Consider the following 13,426-nt stretch of genomic DNA (forward strand, 5'->3'; position numbering starts at 1 on the left):
AGTGTGGGACACTGCAAAAGCTTTGGCCATAGCTAGGTATGAAGTATGCTGATTTGCATTTTGCTAGCAATTCGATAACTCATGTAAATAACTCAGGTTCATTTAGGAGACAGGCTCTACCCTTCACAAACCTGAACTGATTTGCGCAGAGAGGAATTGAAGGATAATAGTACAGTGTTCTTATCTGTGAATTCCATAATAATCAGTTTCATTCGTTAAAGATGAGGCTGGTAGTCTGATGTTACTGAGAGTCATGGTAGGACCACCCTTATGTAAGGCTACAACCATCATAGTTTTCCATACATTATATATTGAACCAGTGGCGAGGATGAGGCTGCGGCTGAATACATTTAGAACTGGGTGAAAGAGACAATGCTTCATATTGATCAAGAAGCAATCTAAGATATTATCAGGACCCACAGATGTAGTATTTTTAGTCTACTAGCGAATTTCGAACTTAGTCTAAGGTGGAGATTGAGTGCTGCAGACAGGGTTGTCTGCACAGAGAAGGTGGAGGGGAAAGGGCAGAAGATTTCAATAAGGTTATCAACTAATAAATTGGCAATGTCCTTGGGGCTGATTGGATGATACTGCGTAACAATTTAGTACACTGCCAGTGGTGTTCCAGAACTTTATAACATATATAAAGGGCCTTCTGTTTGTCTCTAACAGAGATAGCAATTTTCATTTCATAGTTAACCTTGCTGGATTTCATTTTGCTCTTTAATTCCTTGTTTTATTTCTTGTTATCATTTTTGGATCAGTGTGTTTTCTGCTTGCTTTTTTTAAGTAAGGGAATTATTCTCTTGTTATAAGTTTTTTTATACTAGGGGTCTACTTAAAAATGTTTATTCCTAAACTTGGCATATTATTTGTGCCAAATGGGGACAGATGTCTTAATGCAAGAGGTAATATATGGGTAAAAAATATCTAAAAGTGTTGCAGCATTTGCTATTTGGTTATCAAGGGGAAGAAGACAATTGAACTGTCTCAGGGTTTCACTGAGATGTAGGAAGTCTGCCTTAGAGTAGTCTCTAAATATAGTTTGTAGGTAAAGTGAGTTTAGTTTTCACAGAGAAAATTCTCAGATTTGTCAAGTGCTGGGGCATTGAACGTAATGTGGCTATATCTGAGACACTCATATCTAATGAGTTTAAACCCCTAGTAGAATAGGGTGCTATCTGGTCAAGAGTGCATGCATTTGTAAAGTCAGGAAAGCATTACACATATTTGTTTCTTGTAGCTAGGTTCTACAACTGATAGCTGGATAGTTGAAATCACCTCTTTGATGAGAGTGGGCTTTAAGAGAATATACACATTTGTCAAGGTAGACCCACTGATCAATGAGAGGCATAAATGGGGGTTCTGTAATTTGCCAATATGTGGAAAAGGGTACTATTGATAGTTACTAATATGTGCATTAGTTTGTGAGGTTATTACCTAGCTGTATACATTTGATATAAATGATTTATGAATATAGATCAACACCGTACCATCTGAGACAAAGTCTCCCTGAGTAGGGCCTGATTATAGTTATAGTCTACCAGTTAACGCAGATGACTAAAGCCCTGACCTGTTAATGAGTTCCTTTCTGTGCAGCTGTGCCAAGGATGTTAGGTTTGAATCTTTCCATCTTCATGTGCCTACTGTGTGACCATTACTAGACAGTGCTTTGGGACAATTAAGAAATTGGGTTAGGCTCCTTAATGTTCTCCTGGACTGCATGCCTAAAAACTACCTATGAACCTACTGGGCATCACAACATGGTACAGAAGAGATAATATCACTACAGTGGATCCAGGTTTCAGTAACAATGACATGTCAGTATTTCTGTCAAAAAGGTATCTAGAAAGGGTCCTTTCCTGTTTAGGTGTCTAACGAACTTGCACTTGTACAACTTTAATTGGACTTGGCTTGATTAGCAGATGTAGCAGTCTAGGATTGCATATAAAAGGCATTATGGAGGTAGTGAATGTCTTGGCCAACATCTGAAATTCCAGAGGAGAAAGGTGCTGCCTGACTCACACATATTGGACCCCTGGAATTACACCAAAATCTGAACCAATTGTTCATGTCAGTCTTCAGTATAATTTTTGTTCCCCTTGCATAATCCTATAGCACTCTATCCCAGCACACCACATCGATTGTTGGGTCTACTAACCTTTGACATCATCCCCAGAATTTCCCTGTGCAAGCTCTTGCAGTGCTGATCCTAAATTTCACAATATATCAAGTGACCTCTCATTTTATGTCCTACTCCATTTCTTCCCCTCCGCTATGGGTGCTTCAGGGGGATGAGCACACAGTTGGGCATGCTGACGTATTTCCCTGTTTCTGCAGCAGCTCAGTTAATGTTTCCATCTTAGTTCCTCTTAGGACTACCCTCCTTCTTCACATATGCTCAGTGTTCACCAGGCATCATTTGGCGAATGCTCTCAAGACCACCCTACCCCTGAGATGGTAGAACCCACCCTTCCCCTGACTCTCTGTCAGTCACCTGAGTCACTAAATGAACCCAGGTTGGCTGGGCTGTAGTCAGCGCTTTATTCCTCCATGCCAATGAAAGCAGCCAAGTCAGTCATCTTTTGATTATTATTTGTCTTTTTGGCTTTTCCCAGTTAGGGGTCGCCACAGCGGAACTCCGGTCCGCTAATGATTGGCAGTCGATTTTTATGGTGCCGGGTTGCCAGCCCGATGCCCAACCTTCAGCAAAGGCATGCCCATTTACACATGTCTTTTGGAGGCCACTCGACCACGGGGAGGACATGCACACTCCACACAGAAGGCCCTCCAGCCGAGAATCGAACAGGAGAACCTCTTGCATTTGATTATAAGGAAGCATATTCTTCATGAAGGCAGTATGCTGGTCAAAACTAATTGAATTCCAGCCTCAGACATATATTCAGAGAGGCCAATCATGTCTGCTTCATATAGTTGAAAGAGTTTAATCTGTTATTCAACCCATGTAAACAATGACCATGTCATATCTGTAGTTGAGGTAAAAGAACATGAATGATGGACTCTGGACTAGAGAGGCATCTCACCATCACCTACAACAAGGACATTTCCATTTCCAGTGGTACTTACAGGTGGCCTTAAGGGCTTAGCCATGCCATATAAGTGACCATTATTTATGGTAGTGATTGTGGATGGAGCTATGTGTGTGGACGTTGGAGCAACTGTGTGTTGCTGTGGTTTGGGAGATGTAGGACTGTGCCTTGCTGGCCTTTAAGGTTTACAGAGAGATTTCTTAAGCTCAGATCCTGGGAATGATACAAGTCCCTATAGACCTCGGCCATAGTCTCATTTATTTCATAAATATTGTATTGGGGTATTCCTTCCTGGACCTTCATTGATATCATAAATAACTCCTGTTTTATTTCCTTAAATGTATAGCCCAGGAGTCTAGGTGAAGTAATATTGTTTTTCTAGAAACATTCTCCCCATTCTCATCTGTTCCGTGAGGCCAGTTGCATAGCTTTACATTCCTTTTATTTAATTTTGCGATCTGCCATCTATCTAGCTGACTCTTAGACTGTTCTTGTTTATATTTCTTCACAATATTCCTAAACTCCTGTTTCAGCAGGTCTGTTTGTGCTTTTCCTTTTATTAGTCTTCCTTTTACACTAGGCCCCTCATCTCATTCTTCAGACTCACTGAACAGAAATCCCCCACTTTTCCTCATAACTGTTGCATGTTGACAAAAATGCTTCTAAATCTACAGCAATAGCCCAGCTTTCCTTGTCGTCTTTCAAAATGAGCGGATCTACATGACAAGCATGACATGTAATCTCCATTGGTATGTCTAACATTTGTAGCGAAATTGTACTGTGGTCAGAAAGTGAAGTACAGTAATGTGAGCAGGATAGGACTTTGTTAATAAGGGTGTCCACTTGCGCTACCTGCCACTGGGAGTAAGTATAATCTTTCTCTGTGGGATGAGTTACCCTTTGTGTGTCTGTCAGACCTAATTCAACCACAGACTGGTTAGCTGTTAAAGACATTCTTGGACTTCTATGGTTATTGTGGGTGGAATTCTGTTAAAAGTCAGGTTCAACACAACATTGAATCCCCCCACCACCACAAACACAACTATTAAAAGATATTTTAGGTTTCCTGAGTGTCTCAGTCTTCTTCTTCTTTCAGCTTTTTCTCGGTTAGGGGTCACCACAGCGGATCACCTGTCCACTCATGATTGGCAGTGGAGTTTGTACGGTGTTGAATTGCCAGCCCGGCACCCAACCTTCCACAGAAGGCACACACATGCACGCATTCACACCTAGGGACAATTTAGAGTGTCCAATCCACCTACAGCATGTCTTTGGGATGTGGGAGGAAACCGGAGCACCTGGAGGAAACCCACGTGACCACAGGGAGGACATGCAAACTCCGCACAGAAGGCACCCCAGCCAAGAATCGAACCGGAGAACCTCTTGCTGTGAGGCAACAACGCTATGTCTCAGTACTATAAGAAAATTCTCTGAGGGCTTCCACTGTATTCATGGTATGTCCATAGTGTCCATAGATATTGGCTGTAATCACTTCCCCTGCTACCACCTACCAACAGCACTAGCCAATGTCCTTCTTTGTCTGTGACTGTCTATAGTCTGTGTTGATTTGGCACAATTCATCCCTCGCCACCATTTCTGCCTCCTGTAACACATTTTACATCACCCTTCTTAAGCTTTCTTTCTTGTAACAGATCAATATTGCTTGCACCATCTTAAGAAAGGAAAAACATGCACTGACCTTTGACTAAGCAGGCAAACACAGTACATACCAAAAGTGAATGGTTAATTCTGTCTGTAACTTAGATGTAGAAACTGTAGTGATGTCAGTACACTGTAAGATATCATGAGAATTAGAAGCATTAGAACCAGTCATAGCCGGCCTTAGGCATAGGCCAACTAGGCGGCCGCCTAGGGCGCCAGTCTAGCAGGGGCACTTTTCTAGTATTTATTTGATATAGTTAGACCAGGATGGGGGCACCAGGTAGTGTGGTGGGGGGCGCCATGGAGCCCTTTTGCCTAGGGCGCCAGTTGACCTAAGGCCGCTAAAACACTTAAGCAGAAATATGACGGAGGTTACTAAAATAGGTAAACATTCCACAAAGTTAGATTACAGAAAAATGTTGACAATCTGTTGTGAAACTGAAATAAGTAGTAGAAGGTCACTGTTATAGGCAAGGGTCCTAGGAGATTAGGAAAGGAAATCCTTCTACTTTCCTCCAGAGACCTCCCTGGTCCTCCAGCCCACGATGTATACTGCAATTCCATGAGTACTGTGTATAGAATAGCTCTATTCACACAAATGCAGGAATAAGTAATTTAAATAGAGGCAGCAATTATAATTCAAAAAATAGTACAAATAAGAAAATCAGCTGAAGAAATGAACAAGATTTAACATCTACTATGCAAACCAGATAAAACCAATCAAACAGTACAATTTAGTAAACAAAACAAATTGATTGTGAATAGCCAGGGCTGATGTGCTAAACTTGCAGAAATGAAGGAGAAGCCTTAACGTTACAGGTGTCTGTAAGTATGTCCAGTATAAGTCACCTAAAGGGGGCACGAGAGTTTACCCACCCCCATCCTTGCAGGTTACTATGATACCATACCGGGCTTAGTTCAAGCTAAGGGAAAGCTAACATAGACTGGGATTCTAGCCATGTGTTGGTTTTCTGGCTTGCAGAATCCACCTGACTCTCCTCACTGGGCCAATCTAGACCCTTGAGGTCTTACAGTGATGGATCCAGTGTCAAAACTGGGAGCCTTTCTCCTCCTCTTTATGCAATGTTTGAAGCACTGATAATCTGTTATGAGTTTGAACTGATGGTACAATAGAAACCCTTCCCTGTGTATTTGGAGGGGCAGTATAATTGTTGGATGAAAACTCAACTGTGCCTTGAGTTTCTTCTCAGACACTATTATGGTTGGCAACATGGGAAAACTCTTTCTGCTCTTCTCTTTTCCCTTCCTAAGTTGGATGCATCCATTTCACAAACCTCACCCAAATTAGTAGACCTTTTCTGTGTTCTCAAGTCATCTGCACAATTATTAGCCTCCTCTGGGTTTTCTTACATAGTTCATTGACCCTCTGATAAAATGTGGTGTGTCGCTGGAAAATATAAATGGCATGTACAACCCACATTTCTTAATTTACAGATAACAGGGACCATTGTCATCCTTTAATTGAAGAAAGCATTGCAAGAATCAGGTGCAAATACTACCTCTGCACCTGCCACGACAAGCCCATGCTCTGCTCCATCCTTCTGTGTAAGTCATTTTCTCTGTCATTATGATTTGAGAAATGTAAAATAAAATGCCTGAGAAGACTGGAAGATTTAATTTTAGTAGTCACTCTTCCTACACTTTCTATAACAGGGGTTGCTTTAGACTCAATGCTTTCATCAGCTTGGTGGTTTCCATTCTAACATACAGGAAGATGAAGACCAATCACGCTAAGTCTGTTCCTTCTGTTCATATTATTTAAATCATAAACATTAAGCAAAAGCAGTAGGAGAGAGCTTGCAGTGTACATATCTGTGCACAGTATGAAAAGACAGCCTCCTACTGATTTGTGATCTCTTGTTGTTGAACAGAAGGTGTGCCAGAAAATGTCTTTAACCCTGTGTGCTGTTTTTCACTTGTTTCTTTAAGGAGTGGAGTTTTTTGAAGAACTGCCTGGACTAGCAATGTTAAGTTGTCTGTTATTGGCCCTTTCACATATTCTGTGACATTGCCACTGCTCTTGTATTTAGTTGCCATCTCCCATGGTATGGAGATCAGTGCTTTATCTCAGAAAACAAATACGAATAAATAAATAAATAAATAAATAAATAAATAAATAAGTCTTTGTTTACTTTTCATGGCTGCTCTGAAGTGAAGAAAGTTGAAAAGAGTAGTTTCTGGAGGGTGTACCACTTTAAAATAAATGGAATTCTTTATCAGAACAACTAAAAATTTAAGTATATTAGTTTAAAATATGCGGTACTCACAGATACTGACATTTTCTGCTGTTTTAAACATTCTCTAGTACTTACTGCTGAAACTAGGGTAGCTAGTAGCTGTAGCATAGTCCAGATAAAGGCTTGCTGCTTCGGGAACTGTTTGTAGTGGTTTGTTTGTTTTCAGTACATTTTCCAGGCCATCTTGGATTGGAAGGGGCCTAGCTGCACTTTTGTAAGAGAATTGTGCTGAATGGAACCTATCTGGTAAAGGGAGGGTGGTCTTGGGCTTGGAATAAGCATACTCTTTGGTCGTTTTGAATCTTTTTAAAGTTTTTTCAAGTTTTTAGCTACTGGTATTTAGGCCCTGAATTTGAGCAGGTTTCTACTTGTTCGCACACAGTGCAGCCCTGCTCACTGCCATGCAGTTGTGTGCCAATGCCAGACAGTTAAATTCAACAAATTTTCCCTAAAACCCAGGCAGAAATATGCATCCACTGAGATGCTCTGTGATCGATTCTGAATAACCACCCCTAGTGAGCATGTTGTCAACTCACCCACCACTACATATGCTCATAATACCACTACTCATACACATAGTATGCATCAAACATGTAAATCCACATATGTGGAGGTTCTCTCAAAAAATTTACAGAAACACCAGAGAACTCCAAAACACAAGACTGCTACAACTAACACAGTCCCTACAGCACCCATGACACATAGCAACACCAGTGCCTCACCCACCAAGCCAGTAAAGGCGTAACACTCAAAAATCAAATTTTCTTCTCATTGGAGACTCAATTGTGAGACACATGAATGTCCCACTCACCAGGTTGGACAAGGAGAAAGTCACAGTCAGCTGCCTGGAGTGTCCGGTGCCAGGACTTGTCAGCTCATGCATGCACTCAGGTCTCTGAGCAACAAGTACCATTATGACTCTGTCATAGTTCATGTTGGTGTGAACGGCCTGAGACATACCTCACTGGACTATATGAAGAGAGACATTGTTGAGCCCTCTGAGTAAGTGTCCCAGGCAGGTATGTCCCTAGCCCTGAGCAGCATACTACCCTCACCTAGAATGATACCACAGCATAAACAAAAAAAATGATTGAATTCAATAATTGGCTCAGTTTTTTGTGTCATTCAAAGGGATCCAGTTCCTGTCAGCCTGGGAAGCCATGGTCGACAAACCTTGCTGCTTTGCCAGAGATGGTTTGCATCTTGCACCACTAGGCTGTTGTTTGCTGGCAAAGGCTCTCGCCTATGCCATAGTGCCTTTTTTAGAGAAGATCTCAAAAACCACATTACCAATGTAAAATTAACCAATCAGAACAAAATAATGGTCATGCTGCTAAATGCTGGGAGCTTAAACCAAAAGCTGCATTCCTGGAGGCACTTCTGTCACTAGTATATGTAGATGTCTTTGCAGTTACAGAAACCTGGTTCAAGGCATCAGAGAGTACCCCAGCCTTACAAGACTGCAATGCCTTTCACACCTCTAAACCACAAAATGAACATGTGAAAATGAAAGGAGGCAGTGTTTCAATATATTATTAGAGTTAAATTCACCTCCAATCTAGTTAGACTGGACAACTACATGGAGTTACTTCAGGTCCAGGTTATGGTGGGTAAGACCCCCATTCAAGTCATAAACAGTTATAGATCTCCCTTCATGGGTCACAAAGTCCATGAATCCTACTTGACCAAACTGGGAACAATCCAAATTTTACTAAACACACTGGTTATGGGGGATTTCAATTATCCCATCATCAAGTGGAAAACCTATGCTAGTCCTAACCCACTAGCACAAAAGTTCCTTGACTTTGTTAATTCAAAGGCTCTGAAATAAATTGTCCATACCCTGACAAGGGGAGCAAACATTCTGGATCTGGTCCTCACTAAAATGTCTAACAGACGGATTGCCACAACTGTCAGACTCTCATTAGTTAAAGCTGATGACAAAGCAATCACTTTCAAGCTGGCACTAATATCAGAACTCAAAAAGGGTGAAATCAGGCTAAAACATTTCACCAAGGCAAACTATATCCTCCTAGGTGAAGGTATAAATGCATTCCAAACCCCACACCAAGCTGGAAGCTTACACTAAAGCCCTGTACAATCACTTGCATAAGTGTATAAACTCACCCCCCCTACCCTACATATCTGAAGAGCAGGTCCTCAAAGCCTTGTCTAAGGCAAAAAACACAGCCTCTATGGGACCAGATGACATCCCAGGCTGTCTTCTAAACAGGCTAAAACATGAACTAGCATCACCACTAAGTACCCTTTTCAATCATAGCCTAACCACAGGCTTTGTTCCTGGGAATGGAGAACAGCAACAGTTATTCCCCTCCACAAACATGGCCTAGCAACAGACCCAGGGAATTACAGACCCATAAGCCTGATCAGCCTCATCTGTAAGGCCACAAAATGTATCATTATGGACTTCATACATAAAGACAGAGATAACCACCAAACCCTAGATCCTACCCAATTCGGCTTCATGAAGGGCAGATCCTGTCTGTTAAATCTGGTGGATTTCTTTGAAAATATGACCAAGGCCATTGACGAGGGAAAATCTGTGCACAGAGCATACCTCAACATGGCAAAGGCTTTTGACACAATCTCACATTCAGGCATTACTGATAAACTTAGTAAACTGAATGTAAACCCCTTTGTTGTAAGATGGGTTGCCAAATGGCTCACAAACTGGAGACGCACTATCAAAGTGGGTGACTCCACATCAACCAGCAGAGCTGTTACCAGTGGGGTACCACAGGGATCAGTGCTGGACCCCTACTGTTTGGTATATACTTCTCAGAAGTTCAGGTCAAAACTAAGGGAGTTGTGGCTAACCAAGTTTGCAGATGGCTGCAAACCAGGTGCAATCACTGAATCCCCAAATTATATCAGCCTACTCCAGGGGATCTCCCGCAACCCAGCAACTGGTGTATTAGTCATGGTCTAAAATTGAATGCAAAGAAATGCATCATCATTCTGTTTGGCACAAACAATATCCCCTCACACTATCAAATATATAACAATACCCTACATACCCATTAAGTGGTAAGGGACCTGGGATCACAAGTTGACTGTGACATTAACTTTAACCACCATGTGTCTACTGTAGTAAGTAAAGCTTTCTACGTAACACACTAGTGATATATGCATTGCTTACTGTACTTATTTCCTTGTTTCACTTGAAAGAAAGTTACTGTTTGTCATTTTTGCATTTAAGTTACCTGTAACACATTGCATTTAAGTTACCTGGCACTTGCTCACTAAAGCAATTATATAAGTCAGCTCTAAAAAATTAAAAGCACTACACCCTCACAAACTCCCCTTGAGTACCTTGTTTCCCATTGGCCCTTTTTTTCAATTATAAAGGAATTCCCAATACTATTCTAGCATGTCCAAAGGTCAGTTGTCAATCTCCTCTCTGGTCCAGCTGGTGAATCTGGGAATCTTGAGGCAATGTTACAACTGCCTCATGTACACAGACAACCCTCTCCTCCTCCCAACAAATTCTAACACATGTGAGAGATGCAACCATATAGCCAAACTGGAGGCTAAGCTCTCTCAACTCAGTACTGGCGTAACCAGTCAGGAGAAGGAAACCACACTCACTACAATTCCAGTCTCACATAGACCTACCACAACAACAAACCAAACACATAAACACACAAAAACATACTTGGAGGCTCTAAATAAAAATCTGCCTAAGCAGCAGAGACCTCCAAAGCAGACACCCAAGCAACCGCTACCCCAAAACAAAACATGTGCAACACATAGCTTACAAAGCCAGTGTGCCGAACAGTCACAGCCCTTAAGGCTAAACAACACACCTGATACACTTGTAATAGGTGACTCTATCGTCAGGCACACTGATGTCCCGCTCACCAGGCTGAACAAGGAGAAGGTCACGGTGAGCTGCCTGTCGGGCGCTAGGATCCGCCACATAACACAAGCACTCAAGTCACTCCAAGGCAAGTACAAATATGACTCAGTCATTGTCCATGCTGGTGTGAATGACCTGAGATGTACCTCCCTGGACTACATGAAAAGAGACATAGAGGAGCTCTCTGAGCATGTAGCCCAGGCCGGTATGACCCTGACCTTGAGTAGCATCTTACCCTCACCAAGAATGATGCCACAATATGAAGACAAGATGATCAATTTCAACAATTGGCTTAAGTATTGGTGTCATTCAAAGGGGATCCAATGCCTGTCAGCCTGGGATGACATGCTCGACATGCCACGATGCTTCGCTGGGGACGGCTTGGACCTGTCACCCCTGGGCTTTCGGATATTGGCAAAGGCTCTTGCTACCCCCATAGTGCCTTTTTTAGGCAAGGCTCAAAAGACAAACCTACCTCCATAGCTATCACAAGGGATAAGAAACTAAGAGTAATGCTACTCAACGCCAGAAGTCTAAACCTCAAGATGCACGCACTCAAAACTCTCCTTAGCATGGAGAACATTGATATCTGTGCAGTAACAGAAACCTGGTTCAAGGCTCCTGAGAGCACCCCAGCACTACCAGGTTATACCTCATACCATGCTTTTCGGCCCCAAAACTTGGACCAAACCACAAAAGGAGGGGGAGTATCAATATTCGTCAAAGATACCCACACCTCCAGGTTGGTGGCACAGCACGAAGCATCAGAGACTATCCATGTGCAACTAACAGTGGGTAAAACTGCCTTCCAGTTTATAGCCTGCTGCAGACCACCCTCCCAAACACAGGAACCCCACTCGGCCTTCCTGAGAATACTGGAAAATATGAAGGTCTCTCCAAACGATATTATATTGGGCGACTTCAACTACCCAAACATAGACTGGGAGCATTACTCTAGCTCCAACACCCTAGCCCAAAGGTTCCTAGAATTTATAAACTCAAATGCCATGGAACAACTTGTTACCACTCCCACAAGAGGGGAAAACATACTGTACCTGATCATCACCAACATGGAGACACTATGCTCCAGACCAGAAGTGTATCCCTCACTGGTAAGATCAGACCATAAACTAATCTCACTGGATATTCACATCCTGACCCCACCCCCTGCCCAGAAAACCACAGTGAAAAACTTCTCTAAAGCAAATTTTACACGCCTCAAAACCGAGGTGGAATCTTTCAAAGCCCCCGGGCCTGTGGAAAATACGGCCCAGACCGCAGAATCCTTTATAAACGCATTCTATGAACACCTTCAGGAATGCATGGATCATGCAATCCCAAATAAAACCAAGACCCAATCCTCCAAAGGCAGATGTCCTGTCTGGTGGACCCCAGCCATAAACAAACTATACAATAGAAGGAGGAAGCTACTACATGATAGAGCAAAATCCCAAAAAGGGAAGGCATCTCTGATCAGTATTAGCAAAAAACTACGGGCACTCATAAAATCGTCTAAGGCCAGCTTCGAGAGAAAAATTTCACAGGACACTAAGGATAATCACAAGGCTTTCTTTAGTTATGTTAGGAACCTGGGTGAGAATTCCCAGATATGCTCAGAATTAGTCCAAAATGACAAAAAATACACAGAACCCACAGACATTGCCAACATCCTAGCTGACAGGTTCAGTGCAAACTTCTCCCCACCAAAAGGGCAAATATCTATCCCAACAGAGTGCTGCCCCCCTGACATCTCAGATGCTCAGGTAAGAGCCGCCCTCTCCAAAGCAAAAAACACAGCATCAATGGGACCAGATGGTGTCCCGGGCTGCATCCTACATGAACTCCAAAAAGAGCTAAACCCAAACATAAAACTACTGTTCAATCTTAGCCTTACTACAGGATATGTACCCAAAGAGTGGCGTACAGCAACAGTGGTCCCTCTCCACAAAGGTGGTGCCTCAACGGATCCTGGAAACTATTGCCCCATAAGCCTGACTAGCTTGGTCTGCAAAGCTATGGAAAGGATCATCATGGACCTCATAAATAAAGATATTGGGGACCTACAGACACTGGATCCTACCCAGTTTGGCTTTGTTAAGGGCAGATCCTGCCTCTTAAACCTGGTCGATTTCTTTGAAACAGTCACCAAGGCCATTGATGAGGGGAAGGTGGTCCACATAGCCTACCTGGACCTCGCAAAAGCCTTTGATACAATACCTCACTCGGGCATTATAGATAAGCTCACCAGCTTAAATATAACCCCCTAGATCACTAGATGGGTTGCAAACTGGCTCAAGGACAGAACGCACATGATTAGAATTGCTGGAGCCATGTCAGACTCCAAACCAGTTACAAGTGGTGTCCCACAAGACTCAGTCCTGGGATCTCTCTTGTTCGGTATATATTTCTCGGCATTACAGACCAACACGGAAGGACTGTGGCTGACCAAGTTCGCAGATGACTGCAAACTGGGCGCCATAATCGACTCTCCAGCCGACACAAGCATCCTCCAAAAGGGCCTCATAGAAACAGGCAACTGGTGCCAGAGCCATGGCCTCAAGCTAAACGCCAAAAAG

Source organism: Protopterus annectens, chromosome 2.part0 (assembly GCF_019279795.1).
Source record: "Protopterus annectens isolate FY-2018-M chromosome 2.part0, PAN1.0, whole genome shotgun sequence".
In the NCBI taxonomy this organism is placed as follows: Eukaryota; Metazoa; Chordata; order Ceratodontiformes; family Protopteridae; genus Protopterus; species Protopterus annectens.